Raw genomic sequence first — 17,366 nt, 5'->3', positions numbered from 1 at the left:
TGTGGGTAGTGACGCAGCGAGGGAGACGGATGACTCATCTCATAAAACATTCTTGGCCACATTTTCATATTACAGCTTTCTTGGTGATATTTGTTTTTAAAGGGCAAACATTCTGTCGATAACCAATGCTCCGTCAGGAAATCGAGTCACGGAAATATGAATCATTGTAAGAGGGAAATGACATGATGGACTGTTGGTTGACGTGTCACAATTATTGTGGAAATAATATCTGTGGATTAAATCAACTGTTAGAATCTGTTCGTCACTATTGCAGTTCAAGTACTCGCACATGTTTATCAGACATGTAAGTAAGTAAGTAAGTAATGTGTATTTATACAGCGCTTTTCCAGACCAGGGTCACAAAGCGCTTAAACAATCAAAACAATATTCAATAAAATATATATTTTAAAGGCCAAGATAACACAGAGACAAACACAGGTGTTCCAGAAAATCAAGGAAAAGCACATATAAAAGTGTCTTAAGATGTTTCTTGAAGGAGTCAGTAGATCATCAAACACAGATGTTTCTTGAAGGAGTCAGTAGATCATCAAACACAGATGTTTCTTGAAGGAGTCAGTAGATCATCAAACACAGAGATGTTTCTTGAAGGAGTCAGTAGATCATCAAACACAGATGTTTCTTGAAGGAGTCAGTAGATCATCAAACACAGATGTTTCTTGAAGGAGTCAGTAGATCATCAAACACAGATGTTTCTTGAAGGAGTCAGTAGATCATCAAACACAGATGTTTCTTGAAGGAGTCAGTAGATCATCAAACACAGATGTTTCTTGAAGGAGTCAGTAGATCATCAAACACAGATGTTTCTTGAAGGAGTCAGTAGATCATCAATCACAGATGTTTCTTGAAGGAGTCAGTAGATCATCAAACACAGATGTTTCTTGAAGGAGTCAGTAGATCATCAAACACAGATGTTTCTTGAAGGAGTCAGTAGATCATCAAACACAGATGTTTCTTGAAGGAGTCAGTAGATCATCAAACACAGATGTTTCTTGAAGGAGTCAGTAGATCATCAAACACAGATGTTTCTTGAAGGAGTCAGTAGATCATCAAACACAGATGTTTCTTGAAGGAGTCAGTAGATCATCAAACACAGATGTTTCTTGAAGGAGTCAGTAGATCATCAAACACAGATGTTTCTTGAAGGAGTCAGTAGATCATCAAACACAGATGTTTCTTGAAGGAGTCAGTAGATCATCAAACAAAGATGTTTCTTGAAGGAGTCAGTAGATCATCAAACACACAGATGTTTCTTGAAGGAGTCAGTAGATCATCAAACACAGATGTTTCTTGAAGGACTCAGTAGATCATCAAACACAGATGTTTCTTGAAGGAGTCAGTAGATCCTCAAACACAGATGTTTCTTGAAGGAGTCAGTAGATCATTAAACACAGATGTTTCTTGAAGGAGTCAGTAGATCATCAAACACAGAGATGTTTCTTGAAGGAGTCAGTAGATCATCAAACACAGATGTTTCTTGAAGGAGTCAGTAGATCATTAAACACAGATGTTTCTTGAAGGAGTCAGTAGATCATCAAACACAGATGTTTCTTGAAGGAGTCAGTAGATCATCAAACACAGAGATGGTTCCAAAGCTTAGGAGCAACAGTCTGGAAGGATTTCTCTCCTCTGGTCCTGAACCATGTACGTGGAACCATCAGAAGATTCTGATCCACATGCACATATGCAGTGTGGGATCTTGAGAGCGAGCCCGGATGGAAGTTAAGTCTGATAAGATGTTGAAGTGAAGCCAGCACTGACATAAGGCGTGGTAGGAATTTAAAAAACGTTTTTGTTCGCGGATGTATATAAAGAAAGATCCTTTATATATTAAACCAAGTGTAGATATCCTTTGTTATTTCAAGTTATGATTTAATGTGGAAAAACACCTATTATAGAAAAATGGGGAAGAGATTTTGGTAGATTAAAGTTCCAGATCATTTGTTTGTTATGTAAATCCTCAAAAAAAGATCTTCCGTTGTAAATATAATCCCTCGTGCTATAAGACTGTATCATTCTGAATTTGGGGGCAGAAGCAGAATGAAAGGATCATGTATTCTATGCTATGTTAATCTTTGTATCCTTTTCTTTGCATTATTTACTTTGTTCCTTTGATCCTTGTTGTTTATATTTGCACGTTGTCATTCCTTGCACTTTTTTCTTTTGTTTGCACTTGTTATTGTTTTTGCTTTTATGGAACTTGCAGTACCTTCTATTGTCTACTGGAAACCCAATTTCCTGAAGGAGATCTCCAGAGGGATTAATGCATTCCATCCATCCATCCATCCATCCATCCATCCATCCATCCATCCATCCATCCATCCATCCATCCATCCATCCATCCATCCATCCATCCATCCATCCATCCATCCATCCATCCATCCATCCATCCATCCATCCATCCATCCTCCATCTATCCATCTGTCCGTCCGTCCGTCCGTCCGTCCGTCCGTCCGTTCATCCATCCATCCATCCATCCATCCATCCATCCATCCATCCATCCATCCATCCATCCATCCATCCATCCATCCATCCATCCATCCATCCATCCATCCATCCATCCATCCATCCATCCATCCATCCATCCACACGTAGCCCGGATACATTTCGAGGAAAAAGAAAGAAAAATCAATTTAACTTTTTATTGTGTGGTACAAAGTGTCTTCTAATTCCTCTGTTGAAGTTCCATTAACTCATAAAAAAGCTTTTAAAAAAGAAGGTCCAACTATCACGTTCAGATCCTTCAAATACAGAAGAAGCCATTACTCCACAGATAACTGTTGCTTTGTGAAGTAACATGAAATCACAGATATGATTCAATCAATTTAAGAAAACTGTGACTGATAAATGGAGGCTTGTGATCTTGGCCTGTTTGCGGCGATGCAAGAGATCACGCTTATTAAGCTGGTGGCTGATGAGGTCGCTGGTGCGACAGATCGTTTATCAATGGGTGGAATGGATGACCTTGTTGTTGAAAGCAGTAAAGACCTTGGAGACTTTAGGACAGGCAGGTACATTGTAAAGAGGGACTATAAATCCACATGAGATTGAAAAACATTGCTAGTTTGAAAGGATTTTTTTTTTTCTTTTGAAAGAAGAATGACCTTTTTTACGGTTTTGCTTCAATGGATCACGTTGATCTGCTTCTCAACTGTTGAATGAACTTTCATTAGCGATTAACGTCAGTTTACCAGTTCCAATCCGTGGTGTCAGATCGTCCACATTCTGATTGCGTTGACCTCCATATTCATCATTGTATTCTCTCCCTGTTGTATTGCGCTTTTCTAGTTTCTTCTTGTGTGAGTGTGGTTTCAAACCACGGCACGCTTTAACCCTTGTGTTATCTCAGGGACAAGGTGACCTGGGGGCCGGAAAATAAATGTGTCCGGGTCAACTTGACCCTGAGATAGCACAGGGGTTGAGTTTCCTCCTCTGTTTTATTCATCATTTGTCATGCGCTTGCGTTCACAGCTACACTGGGAAAAGACTATACTTAAACAAATTGTGGCACAAAACCAAAAAGTAAATAATTACAAATGTATTCATTATATACTAATTGATTACATTAATAACTAAAATATTGCAAATTGCATTCAAGGACGAAAAAGTATCTTGTCCCCAGCTTTTAATGTTTCAAGTAGAAGTTAAAGCAGAACTTAATGGGGGTCCCTCATTAACTCACCCACGTTACTTATGGTGCCAAAAGAACAATGAGATCCCATAATGCCATTTTGCAAGACTACTCAACTTATTTAATTTAAAGTTTTAATATGCTTCATAGGACCTTGAATTATTAAAGTGTTAGTTCGACTTCAATACAAGAGGGTCCTTACCGACAAGGAGGTGTTTGGATTTTTTTAAGTGTGTCGTTTAATTTTATTTTTCTAGTATCTGTTTCGCATTTTCCCCGTCGGTTTCAGATTTCTTCCTTGATTTTGTTTCATGTATTTTCTCTCGGTTCGGAACAAAACTTTGGTTTGGTCTGATGAAGCGTAATGAAGCAGTGTCATTATTTTCAGAGTCCACTAGATGGCGGTCTCTGCACTATTTTACTTTGTTTTGAACAACTGTTCTAATGAAACATCATTTTAAACTGATGGCGCCACCTACTGACCTCTGAACAACATGACACTATTTCTCGAAGTTTCAACAGACCATCACTACTACCTTCACTACCAAACAGAGAGGGATTACTCTGAAAATATTCCCAACCCATATATTGTAAGTAAGTAAGTAAGTAATTTTTATTTATAGAGCGCTTTTCCATACCAGGGTCACAAAGCGCTTAAACAATCAAAACAATATTCAATAAAATATATACTTTTAAGGTCAAGATAACACTGATAGCACAACAGGAGTTCCAGAAAATCAAGGAAAAGCCTGAACAAATAGAAACGTCTTAAGATGCTTCTTAAAGGAGTCAGTAGATCCATCAAGTGCAAAGAGAGAGGAAGATCGTTCCAAAGCTTAGGAGCAACAGCCTGAAAAGATTTCTCTCCTCTGGTCCTGAACCGTAAAGGTCAACTATTCAACTCTTAGTTCCTCGAAACATAACTAGAAGAACTGGTGCTACAGAGCGCAGTACCAGTAAAATCTACGAAAGCGAGGGTGCATACATTCCACTATTGATGGACTGATGAAGCTTCATGAAGCAGTGTCATGTTGTTTAGAGGTCAGTAGGTGGCGCCATCAGTTTAAAAATGATGTTTCATTAGAACAGTTGTTTAAAAGAAAGTAATATAGTGCAGGGAGCGACATCTAGTGGACTCTGAACATAATGACACTGTTTCATGAAGCTTCATCAGACCATCACTAGCTTTAAGACCATGGCACTCAATCAAATACAGTAAATACAAGTACTCATTTGATCCAAGAATAATTTTAGCCTGTGACAAAAAACACCATGTCATAACCATGAGCTGACCCAGCAACCCTAAAGCTTTGAATAAATGTAAATCTGACCACAGCTACATAGATTAGAGACTAGAATACTTGTTTTACAATTTAAACATCATATCTCAAAAAGTTCATTTTAATACTCGTTCAACTCATTTTCACTTCTGATATTAGAATCCCGGCGTGATCCATCCATTCCACACAGTGTGAAACTGGAACCATCATTAGCTATCAAGTGCACTGTCGCGAGGATTCTATCAATACATTAACAGTCACATAATGGTTCATGTACTTGTCCTAAAGATCACTTTGGAAAACAAAACTATGTTGTTGTTTTTTTTAATTACTTTGACTTTCCTTTATCACCTTTATCTCAACTTATCACGCAAATGCTTCTCAGAGATGGATTTCAAGACTCTTGTGCCACTTTTACAGCCTCCATTGATACGAGGTCACAACAGCTCAAGTATTGAATATTCAGATTTGAAGATGATGAAGTGGGTTTTTAATACGTTTCGCTCATATTGTGTGGCTGAATCATGCTCATCAGTAAGTGGCTTTACAACGGTGCATTAGGAAGTGTTTGAGATCCGCCATTCAGCTTTAAAAGAATTGTTCGAGGGAGACGAAGAGAAAAGTGTAGACAGGATAGAGACGACAGTCAGTGTGTTTTGTGACGTCAGAGTCGACTGCAAGTTTTAAAGGACGGTAAAGAGAGCAGACCTGATGCTGCTATAAAAAAATTAGTAAGATCTAAGATCAATAAGATATGGATGTATGTCACAGAGTAAACTGTGACGCTTTTCCTTTGACCATTTGTTTGTGCATTTATTAACAATCTGTCACGTACTCAAGAGAACCAGAGGGACTGAACCACCCAGTTAAAATAGGGGTGTTTTGGGGTGTGGTAAGTGGCACGTTCCATTTGTACGGGGGTGTTTTATGGGTGATCTTTAATTTGTTTTTTGATCACCACAGGAGGTGTTTTGTTTGGATTTTCTACGGCGTGGTGCGGTTTATTGTTTATTCGGTTAATTTACTTTTGTTATTTGTCTTAAAAAAAAATATTAGCTTTAGTTAAATTAGGTTAAAATTGGTTTCATCGATCGCCTCATACTTGAGAGCTGGGGGGACTTGTGACCTTTCTGTGTGGAGTTTCTATGTTCTCCCCCACAGTCCATAAATATACAGAGGTTGATTGAGAACTTGGGGAAATTGTCAGAAGTATGGCTTTGGGTAGAAATAGTATCTTGTACACAGGATTATAATCAAATCTAAATCTAAAAAGGCCAAAATATATGGATTTTTATTTTATTTCCTAATTGATAGAGTTTTTCTTTTTGACCCTATGCAGGATGGTCGGAAAAAATGTCATAACAGAGTTTGATTAGACAAACAAAAAAAACATTAAAACTATGCATTTGTAGGATTGAGCTGAAACCCAAACAAATGTACTAGTTGCAAGGCTTTTGAGTACATAAGTTAAAAAGTATAAAAAAAAATAGGTCACATAAGTGGCAAATAACATTAAACAACAAAATGTTTTCATTTTTTTGTGGGAGGGTGGATGTAATTATTTAAAAATAAAAGTAAACAAAGTTTTAAATGTTAAAACTCGTTAGGTTTAAAAGGAAATTAAACATTTTCAAATATTACTTTCATTATATTGTTTTTATTAAATTATTATAATATTATTCGTCTAATACTGAAGGTGTTGCAACATGTTACAGACGCTGTGTTAGTGACTTTGAAGCTTCCAATATTTTCTCCTTTATTGATTTCAGTCCTTTATGTTCAATCTTCAATAAAAAAAAGTGCTGTGAGAACGAATTATAATGCCTTTGTATTTATGGTGGGCCACAAATTGTGTTTGAGACCTAAAAAGGTGTCTCTGAGTTGAAAAAGGTTGGGGACCACTGTATTAGGCTATGAATAATGGATTTAAGTTTAAACGGGACACAGCTCAAGGATCTAATAGCAAACAGCACATGTTTGCATGTGGGCGACCGACTGACTGATTGATTGATGGCTGCTGGGTCTTCTTTGTCCTTTAAGCAAGCCTGTATTTCTGTCTAATGAGTATTGAACCACTAACATCTGAGCCGACGTCCAATTTTCTAGCTGATTTTTAAGAGAACGGTGGAAGCATGGTGAGCGGAGGCGGTGGCTGAACTATTCTCCGTGTGAAATATATTTTCACATTATCTTTTGTGGGCATGAACAAAAACAAACCAAAAAAAAATGGTGCAGCACTTTTTTAGAGTAAAAAATAAACACAATTTCATTCTATTCTGACTCCTTCAAGAAACATCTTGAAACATTTTTATTCATGCAGGCTTTTCCTTGATTTTCTGGAACTCCTGTGTTGTTCTCGGTGTTATCTTGACCTTTTAAGTATATATTATATCGAGTATTGTTTTGATTGTTTAAGCGCTTTGTGACCCTGGTCTGGAAAAGCGCTCCATAAATATAAATTACTTACTTACTTACAATTTCCTAAAATCGCTGAGGGAATTGCTCTTTCATTTAAAGTTTTATTAAATACGCTTAATATTGCCTCATGAGTCACATTCCCACTGACTCATATTGAGTAATATTTGTCAGTTGTTGGATCTTTGCCTAGTGCGGAAAATACCAGAGTCCACTAGATGGCGGTCTCTGCACTATTTTCCGACTGTTCCAATTGAAACCTCAAATCATTTCTCAACTGGTGGCGCCACCTACTGACCTCTACACAACATGACACTGTTTCGGGAAGCTTCATCAGCCTAAGAGCTTGTCCCAATACAACCCTTACCCCTTGAGTTTAGCCCAAATCCTATTTCAACCCCTAGACACTAGTGATGTGTTGATGAAGCTTCATGAAACAGTGTCATGTTGTTCAGAGGTCAGTAGGTGGCGCCATCAGTTTAAAAATGATGTTTCATTAGAACAGTTGTTCAAAACAAAGGAAAATAGTGCAGAGACCGCCATCTAGTGGACTCTGACAATAATGACACTGTTTCATGAAGCTTCACCAGACCAGCACTACTAGAATCTTGTTATTAAGGTGCAAATGAAGGGGAAGGGGTAGAATTACGACGCAGCCTAAAAGCGCTTCTGACTTTAAGTCATCTCAGGTCTATTTTCGGGCTCCCTAGTTTACCATCTTTAACTCAGTCCCTGGTGTCAAACTGAAACCCACAGCCTTGTCTCAAATTGCTTCCACGTATATTTTCCCATGATTCAACCTGATTGTGAACACCATCGTGCTAATGGTTTCTCAATTCATTCTTCTTTTTTTTTCTCTGCTTATTTATCGCAAAGGTTTCCAGGAAGCAATGATATTTTCTCCATGTATGAGCGTCGTTGAAACCATCGAACAACGCGCCAAATGTTAAACGATTAGTTGACTCGACGTAAGAGCTCTTCTGCTTCCATGTTGCCGCCTGAACATGGGAAAGAATCTCATTAATGGTTCAGTCCTTTTCTGCTAATCCATCTGCTAATCCGGGTCGACCCCGCCGCCCCCGGCTCGGTCACAGGGAGCAGCACCCAATTACCCCGCCCTGGTCAGCGGTATCATCATTTGTCTAATGTCACCGGTCGTGGCAGTTCCCCGATGTCGTTTGTCTCCGTCGCCGCCGCCGCCGCCGAGTCGCCGGAGCGGAGCGCCGGGGAAAATTGAAAAGACGCAGGTGTGCCATCATTTTTGACTCCATCCGGGGCCGGCGCCGGGACTCCGTGTGTCTTCAGAGTCCATTAAAGGATTGTGTTTAAGGTGACATCGAGCCGGTGTGTCAAAGGGTGATCGGTCGACTAGAGGGAGGGACGGATGTGTGTTTGTCGTGGATCTGTTGCTCGCGGTGAACCATATCAAGAGTTCTCCACCCTCCTCATCCATCCTTCTCTTCCTCTAAAATAGCTTAAATCCCGGAGATGAGGCGCGTCTGCCGTGAAGTTTAAATAAAGGTTGAGTGATTGAATGAAATCCTCACTATGTCTCTCATTGTTGTTTCTTTTCTATTAACATTCTTTTCTCACCGCGTCGTTTACATTCTTTATTTTTATGTTCACGCTTTTCCCTCTTCTTATATTTAGCTTTTATCATCCTCTCATCGTTTATCTTCACCTTCGTCTTCTTCTTTCATCACCACCCTTTTCTCTCACTCGCTCTCCTTATGCTATACTTCATTCTCTTCTCTCTTGGTTTGTCCCTCCACTCTATCCATTCCCCCCTCAACTCCCTCTCCTTAATGCTGCTATTTATCTTCCTTTTTACGTCATCTTTTATATGATCACTATTTATCCTTTCTTTTCTCTTTTCTTTATGTGCCTCTCTCCACTTGTCGCTCCACTTACACATTCAAGATGTTCCTTTTTTTTTTTTCTTTCTTCCCTATCCTTCTTTCCCCTCCACCATTTTATTCCCACTCGGCTCATCTTTTCTCTACTGCTCATTCTTTTTTTTTCCCTCTTGCCCTCTCTCTTCCACCCCATTATACGTTTCCTTTCTCCTCACTTTCTCCTGCACTCGTCTATTCTCTTTCCTTCTCCTTTGCTTAAACTCACTCTCTGTGAAGTGGAGGAAGAGTGGGGTAATATTTCAGTCTTTCTCATCAACATCATTCCACGATCTTTCATCCCCCACTCACCTCATTATTTCTCTTCTTCTGCACTAATTCTATCCCCCCTTCTTCATGTCCTTTTTAGCTTATCCGGGTCTGACGTCAACAAACAAGAAGACAACATCAAACAAACGTCCAAATCGTACTGTTGAGGATGAAAAGGGAGAAAATAAGAACAACCACTTACTTGTAAAACTAGGATTCAGTCGTAAGTAAGTAAGTAAGTAGTTTATATTTATATAGCGCTTTTCCAGACCAGGGTCACAAAGCGCTTAAAAAATCAAAAGAATATTCAATAAAGTATATATTTTATATTAATACTAGTATAATAATATTAATATATTTATATATATTACAAAATATATATATTAATATAATAAAATAATATATTTATATTAATACTACACTTTATATAGTTGTTCAAAGCTCTTGTTAGCCACATACTGACTTGGCCGGCTGGAATTTAAAAAAGTGTTTGATACATTAAAGAAGCATTTAATGACAAGAGATGAATATCAACACAAATTCATGTTTGAGAAAATAAACATTTGCTTGATAATTGTTCCCTCTATCTAGTCTCGGGTAAATGCTGTGCTGTAGTAAACACAGCTATTCGCTGCTCTGCACAAAGAAAGAGTCGCTCAGGATTTGAAGTTGTTATTTTCTGATAATAACAGCAGTTGAGTCCGTTTTATTTACCGAAAAAAAAGAATGTCGGAATTTTCAAAACATGGTGGTCCAGTCTCACAGAGAACTAGCATTTAAAAAAAACAAAAATCTCACTGTTGGACACGGTTCAATGTGAGAGACTCTTTTTCTGTCTATGTGACGACAACAATCAACACAGTGACGCACATCATACCTACAGCTACACAAGACAACTGATATTAACTATGACCTGTGAGATCTTCCAATGACCAGACTTTCAGTATTCGGAAACACCTGACCAAGGCACAAATAATAATAATGTAATAAAGCCCTGACAAGAGAATATGTTAAAAAAAAAAGTAAAACAAATGACATGAATGTGACAAAAGTTAAATCTAAATTTTGGGTGAATTATCCTATTATTATTAGATAGAAATACATATACTTGATTGAAATTCTGTTATTATTACCTAGTGATGGTCTGATGAAGCTTCGTGAAGCAGTGTCATGTTGTTTAGAGGTCAGTAGGTGGCGCCATCAGTTTAAAAATGATGTTTCATTAGAACAGTTCAAAAGAAAAGAAAAATAGTCCAGAGACCGCCATCTAGTGGACTCTGAAAATAATGACACTGCTTCATGAAGCTTCATCAGACCCTCACTAGTATTAACTATCCCAAGTCATGATAATGTTAAACACCTAACTAACTCATTTTTAAATCGTTTAGATCCTGTATTCGATTATTTGCAAAACAATAGTAAATGAAAATTAAAACGAGCTTCAATAAATTTAGATTTTTAAATATTTTTCAGCACGATGCAAAAATATACCACAATAATAATGATAATAGTAACAATTTAGGTCACAAAAAGATATATACTTTATTGATCAGGATCACAATACGATATATACCGTTACATTCCTAGATTTGCTCCATATACAGTACAGACCAAAAGTTTGGACACAACTTCTCATTCACTGCTTTTACTTTGTTTTCATGATCATTTACATACTAGATTCTCACCGAAGGCATCAAACCTATGAATGAACAAATGCATAATTATGTATTTAACAAAAATGTGAAATATAAAAACACTAAATACTATTTTCTTTAAAGTAGCAACGTTTAATCTGGCTGCAATGCAGACTTTTGAAATTATTTTTGAAATTACCTTCAAAATAAGTTACCTGCGACGGATACAGCCCTATTGGACAACCTTATAATTAATGTTATGGAAAAAAAACATCAGATAAGTTAAAGGGAAATGAGTGACCATCATTATTTTCAAAAATTAGGATCAGTAAGTCCACAAAATTGCAACAACTTTGAATGAGCCCGTTAGTAGTGATCTTCTGATGAAGCTTCATGAAGCAGTGTCATTATGTTCAGAGTCCACTAGATAGCGGTCTCTGCGCTATTTTCGTTGGTTTTGAACAACTGTTCTAATGAAACATCATTTTTAAACTGATGGCGCCACCTACTGACCTCTGAACAACATGACACTGTTTCATGAAGCTTCATCAGACCATCACTACCCGTTTATCCAAACTTTTGGCTTGTACTATAATTGAAAAAATTAAATATATTATTTTAGCGCGGGACGGTGATCCGCTAAATTTTTCAATGAAGGTACCAGATGAAAGGCGAAAAAGAAGAAAATCAATTTCGTTCATGAATGTGGTAGAAGAGAATCGGAAGAGGACAAACATTAGGGGTTGAGGTGGAGGACGCTGACCATTCGTGAAAGAAAAGAAGAGTAAACACGAAGAGGGATATTAATCTGGCAAGCAAACCTGCTAGGAAATCTGTTTCTCGAGGCAGACAAAGTAAACAGGATAGGAAACTGAATAGGAAGGTGCGAGGGGAAGGGGAGAAAGGGAGAGTAAAAAATGTTCCATACCACAAATGAACGCATTGTTTGTGCCTGAATAACAAATAGCAAAAACTCTTTTGGGCTCGAGGCGCCAATCAAATCTAACATGTATTCGCCCACACACACAAAAAAATGCATGTGGCGAAAGGTTGTGCTGTGGATGCCCTCCAGTTCCTTTAGTCCAACATGGATTTTGGCATCAATGCAAATAAACAATAGTTAAAGATTTGTGATTTGAGAAATTATTTTTTCCCATTATATGGTTTAATCCACTCTGCTTGAGAGATAAAAAAAAATAAAAAAGCAGTACACATGGTTTTATTTGTAAGATGATAGTAAATGATGATTATTTAAATATATTTAATGTAATATATATATATATATATATATATATATAAATGAAATCAAATATAATATATATATATATATATTTATATACAGTATGTATATACATACTTCGCAACACTTTTATTTTTGTTCCCATTTTTTTATGAGATGAATTCAAACATCTAAAACATTTTCTACATACACAAAATAACCATTTCTCTCAAATATTGTAGCAAGAATTCTGAGCCATTCTAGTAGAAGAACTCTCATTTCTCCGATCCTTAAAACTCTTCACTGGCTGCCAGTTTCTTTCAGGATCAACTTTAAAATTCTGGTTCTTACTTTCAGATCTATTCATGGTCAGACCTTCCATCAGTGATCTGATCCAGACTTACACCCCAGCTCGGGCTCTGAGGTCTGTGGATCAGAATCTACTGATGGTTCCTGAACATGCTTCAGGACCAGAGGAGAGAAATCCTTCCAGGCTGTTGCTCCTAAGCTTTGGAACGATGTCTGTGTTTGATGATCTACTGACTCCTTCAAGAAACATCTTAAGACCTTTTTTTTTTTTTGCTTTCCCCTAATTTTCTGGGACTCCTGTGTTTTTTTTTTAATGTGTCTTGGCCTTTTAAAGTATGTATTTTAACTGTGTATTGTTCTTGATTGTTAAAGCGCTTTGTGAACTTTACAACTAACGATTACTTACTTACTTACTTACTAAACCTGTGATAATGGAGTAGATAAGACAGCATGATTATTGCACAGATTTGTTTTAATGGGTGGGATCTGAGACTAAGAAAACCAGTCAATATCTGGTGTGACCACTATTTGCCTCACACTGTGCTCAACATCTCCTTCGCATAGAATTGATCAGGTTGTCCATAGTGTCCACTCCTCTTCAATGGCTGTGTCAAGGTGCTGGATAGTGGCAGGAACTGGAACATGCTGTCGTATACGCCGATCCAGAGCATCCTAAACATGCTCAATGGCCGGTGAGTCTGGTGGTCATGCAAGAACTGGGATGATTTCAGCTCCCAAGAATTGTGTTCAGATCTTTGCAACATCGGGCTGTGCATTACCCATCCATCCATCCATCCATCCGTCCGTCCGTCCGTCCGTCCGTCCGCCCGCCCGCCCGACCGCCCGCCCGCCCGACCGCCCGCCCGCCCGCCCGTCCGTCCGTCCGTCCATCCATCCATCCATCCATCCATCCATCCATCCATCCATCCATCCATCCATCCATCCATCCATCCATCCATCCATCCATCCATCCATCCATCCATCCATCCATCCATCCATCCATCCATCCATCCATCTATCTTCGTATTGTTTACAAGCTTCTAGTAGCTACGAAAAGATCCTTATCCCTGATCCTGCTGCTCACGGTTTACAGACAAATTCTTTCTGCTTAAGCACCACCTGCTCTCTCAATAACGTTTATTGTTTAAAATCTGGCATTATGGTCTGTTTAGTTTTGACTATGATAAAGTGTGTCATTCTATTAACATATGTAGATTCACTACTTTTTTGATGCTTATGGTTTAGGAGGGAGATTCTTGACGGTTTGGGTCCTGTATTTGTCTCCGGGTCCACCCATTGAGCCGGGGCCGTAAACGATTTCCATGGATCAATTACACCAACTACCATGGCTTTCTAGAGTGATTTAATGAAATGCTCTTTTTGAATTGAACCAAATGAGAGACGGTGCACCATGAATCAGCATAATGACTTGTCCTTTATGCTGACTCCTAATGACTATTGGTGGTTGTATGCGAGAAACCCAAATTGATGGCTGACAGAGTTCACGTTTGAAGTGTTAATAGATCATGGATAGACTCGCTTTTCCTGCCTCTTTGATATCCTGAATATCACACAAAGATAACCTCCATCTGGGTCTGCAGGCCAATCTTGCACAGAACTGGAGAAGATGTATGAGGTGTTTTATCTCTTTTGTTCGGCCAGAAGGATTGCCGAAATGTCAGAGACACTTTTCTTCATGTTGTGGAAGCGATGAATGTATGGATCACCTTGGAATTTGATGAGGCGGACACAATCGACTGCAGTATTAGCAGAAGTCTGAGCCAAGAGAGAACCTGTCGTTCTTAAGGCAGATGTTTTTCACAAGAGCCCAGAAGCAGCCGCGGACGCCGCATGCTCATTTCAAGGATTTTAGAACAAAGCCAGAGATTGTGGATTTGGACAGTGACATGATTCTCTCGTCTGGGATAGAGCCGTGTGTGGCATAACTACTGATCAAGTCCGAGGCAGAATGTTAAGAGCAGCAGATCTGAGCCTCGAAGAAGTAGATGTCTGTGAATCAAGAACAACTTCCACAGTATAGCTGCTGCACAAAGGAAAAAGCAAAGTTGATGTAAATATAGGCAGAAAATTCTAGAAAACAAATGTGCAGAATACTGAATCCCTGCTCCTTTATGTGCCTTTTATTGACTATGCGGTTCTGAAACTCATTATGAGATAAATATCCGACAAGATCCAACGTCAAAGTTAAAGTTAATTCACTATTTAATGCAGAATTGATGACAAAAAAACAACACAGTTTACAAAATATAAACTACACCCATATTTATTTTTATTAACTTTGACCAAAAACAAACCTTAACATTGTTAAATTATCGGTTACAAACAAGCACAAGCGTTTTTTGGGGGGTTTCAATAGTGTAGGTTGTGCCTTCAATAGCATGGGAGGAATAAAGTTCACATAATAACAAATTACTGATTACAATTCCATGAAATTGCCTTTGCAGCTTTTGTTTCAGTAAAACAAAAGTTGCATTTTTTCCGTCTTTTCTTGTCCGGTGTCTGCAGAAAATTAATTAAAACCATTATATCCAATTGGAACTTTTTTTTAACTTTTAAAATGAGCCAGAAATTAAGAAAAATGTTTTCGTTAATGTCTCCATTAAAATGCAACACCAGAAGCACGACTTGTATTTGTGTTCTTTGTGCAGATCAGAGCCAAAAAATGTTCTTTTTATAGAAACCTTGCTACTAAATAATCATTCTCATCTCACTTAGATGATAACTGTATATGGCACTGCATTTAAAGTTTACATAAACACATTTTGAGCAGTTGAACTAAATTCATAAATCATTTTTCATCATGAAGTTGCCCTATTTTAGTTGTTATCGTGACAAGGAACCTACACATGTGCTATATAGGAAGTGTTTAGACACTGAGATTTCTTCTACTAAACATTGATGTGGTTTTTCTTGTTGGGCCTGCCTGATTGAGTTTTGGTACTTATTCCACATGTTCAGTTAGTCAATTCAATTCAATTCAATATCATTTAAAGTGTCTTATCATAACAAACTTATCTCAAGACAGTTTACAATTGAAGAAGACTATAGTGGAGAAAGTAAAAACACATCCAGCAACTAAAAAATTAGTAAATCACAGCGTGATGTTGGCGAGGAAAAACTTTCTTTTAGAAGGCAGAAACCTCGAGCAGAGTCAGACTCATTGTTGACGGCCTCCTGCTGTGACCGGCTGGGAGGAAGGATGAGGCGGGTTGGACAGATGGACGGAGAGAAGAGTGAGGGAGGATACAGTGAGAGAAAAGAGGAGAGTATAGAAGAGTCCAAGGAGGTGCTGGAGAGAACTCTGGATCTGATGACGTGGTGGAGATCCTGGATCATAGTCCTGGATCATAGTCCGGGATAATAGTCCAGGATCATAGACCGGGATCATAGTCCAGGATCATAGTTCAGGATCATAGTCCAGGATCATAGTCCGGGATAATAGTCCAGGATAATAGACCAGGATCATAGTCCAGGATCATAGTCCAGGATCATAGACCAGGATCATAGTCCGGGATCATAGTCGAGGATCATAGTCGAGGATCATAGTCCAGGATCATAGTCCAGGATCATAGTTCAGGATCATAGTCCAGGATCATAGTCCAGGATCATAGTCCAGGATCATAGTCCAGGATCATAGTCCAGGATCATAGTCCGGGATCATAGTCCAGGATCATAGTCCAGGATCATTGTCCCAGTTACCTAATTCCACTTCTGTAGTATTTCAATGTTCATGGACAGAACTATTTGATAAATCAATGTGAAATCGCTGATAAACACCAAATGATGCATACATGAAAATAACGTAAATAGTCAGGGTTGCCAACAACCTTTGCCCACTACCTTATATATGCCATAAACGCGGGTTATGGTCGTCAATCTGTTCAACACATTATTGAAAACTTCTTCATTGACAGACAGGAGTTTTCCCCAATATTTCAGTATTTAACACTTAAAAGCCTCATTTTAGTTTCCCTTTCAATAAAAAGCACCTTATTTTTTGTATAAGCAGTACAGTTTAAAACTGAGGGCGACATTCAGAAAAAACCTAAATAAAGAAAGACACCAGGCCATACAAGAGGGATGTTACAGACGAGCAGTATGGAGGTATATGAATGTTTTAAGTGTCTTTTTTGACGAAGATGAAGACAAAGACAACTGAGCTCCAGTCGCTACATTGAAATGAAAAAACATTTTTGTGTACAACTTCTTAAAATTATCCCAACCCAACTCAATCTATTTCCAGGACAGTTCCAGACAGTTCAAATTATTTTAAAACTGGGAACGAAAGCCCAGCGGATTAATGCGAAGATCATTTAAAAGTCAGCGTGCTGCCATAAATTGCAAAAGCAAGTTTAAATGTGCCTTTGCTGCAGAGCTCCAAGGCAAAGTGGTCTGCAGTGTGATAAGTGACTCGGAAGTCAGGCCGGGTTTGTAATCATTTATACATTTTCTTTTACTTCTCTGTGAACCCCACTATGATGAAATATAGTATCAAGTGAAATTTTAATCTTCTTACAGGTTTTTACTGCAATTCCCCCCAGTCATAATAAAAAATGTTATCAATATATAAAGTTACATATATTACATTTATATACAAAGTGTGAACCATCGTCCAAAGTCTCTCAGTCATTGATATTTGTTTGGTTAAAGTGATAGTTCACCCAAAATGCACTCATT

The sequence above is a fragment of the Callionymus lyra genome, chromosome 1, assembly GCF_982586985.1.
Source record: "Callionymus lyra chromosome 1, fCalLyr1.hap1.1, whole genome shotgun sequence".
Lineage (NCBI taxonomy): Eukaryota > Metazoa > Chordata > Actinopteri > Syngnathiformes > Callionymidae > Callionymus > Callionymus lyra.
The sequence above is the reverse complement of the archived record's forward strand: the minus strand, read 5'-3'. Positions refer to the sequence as shown.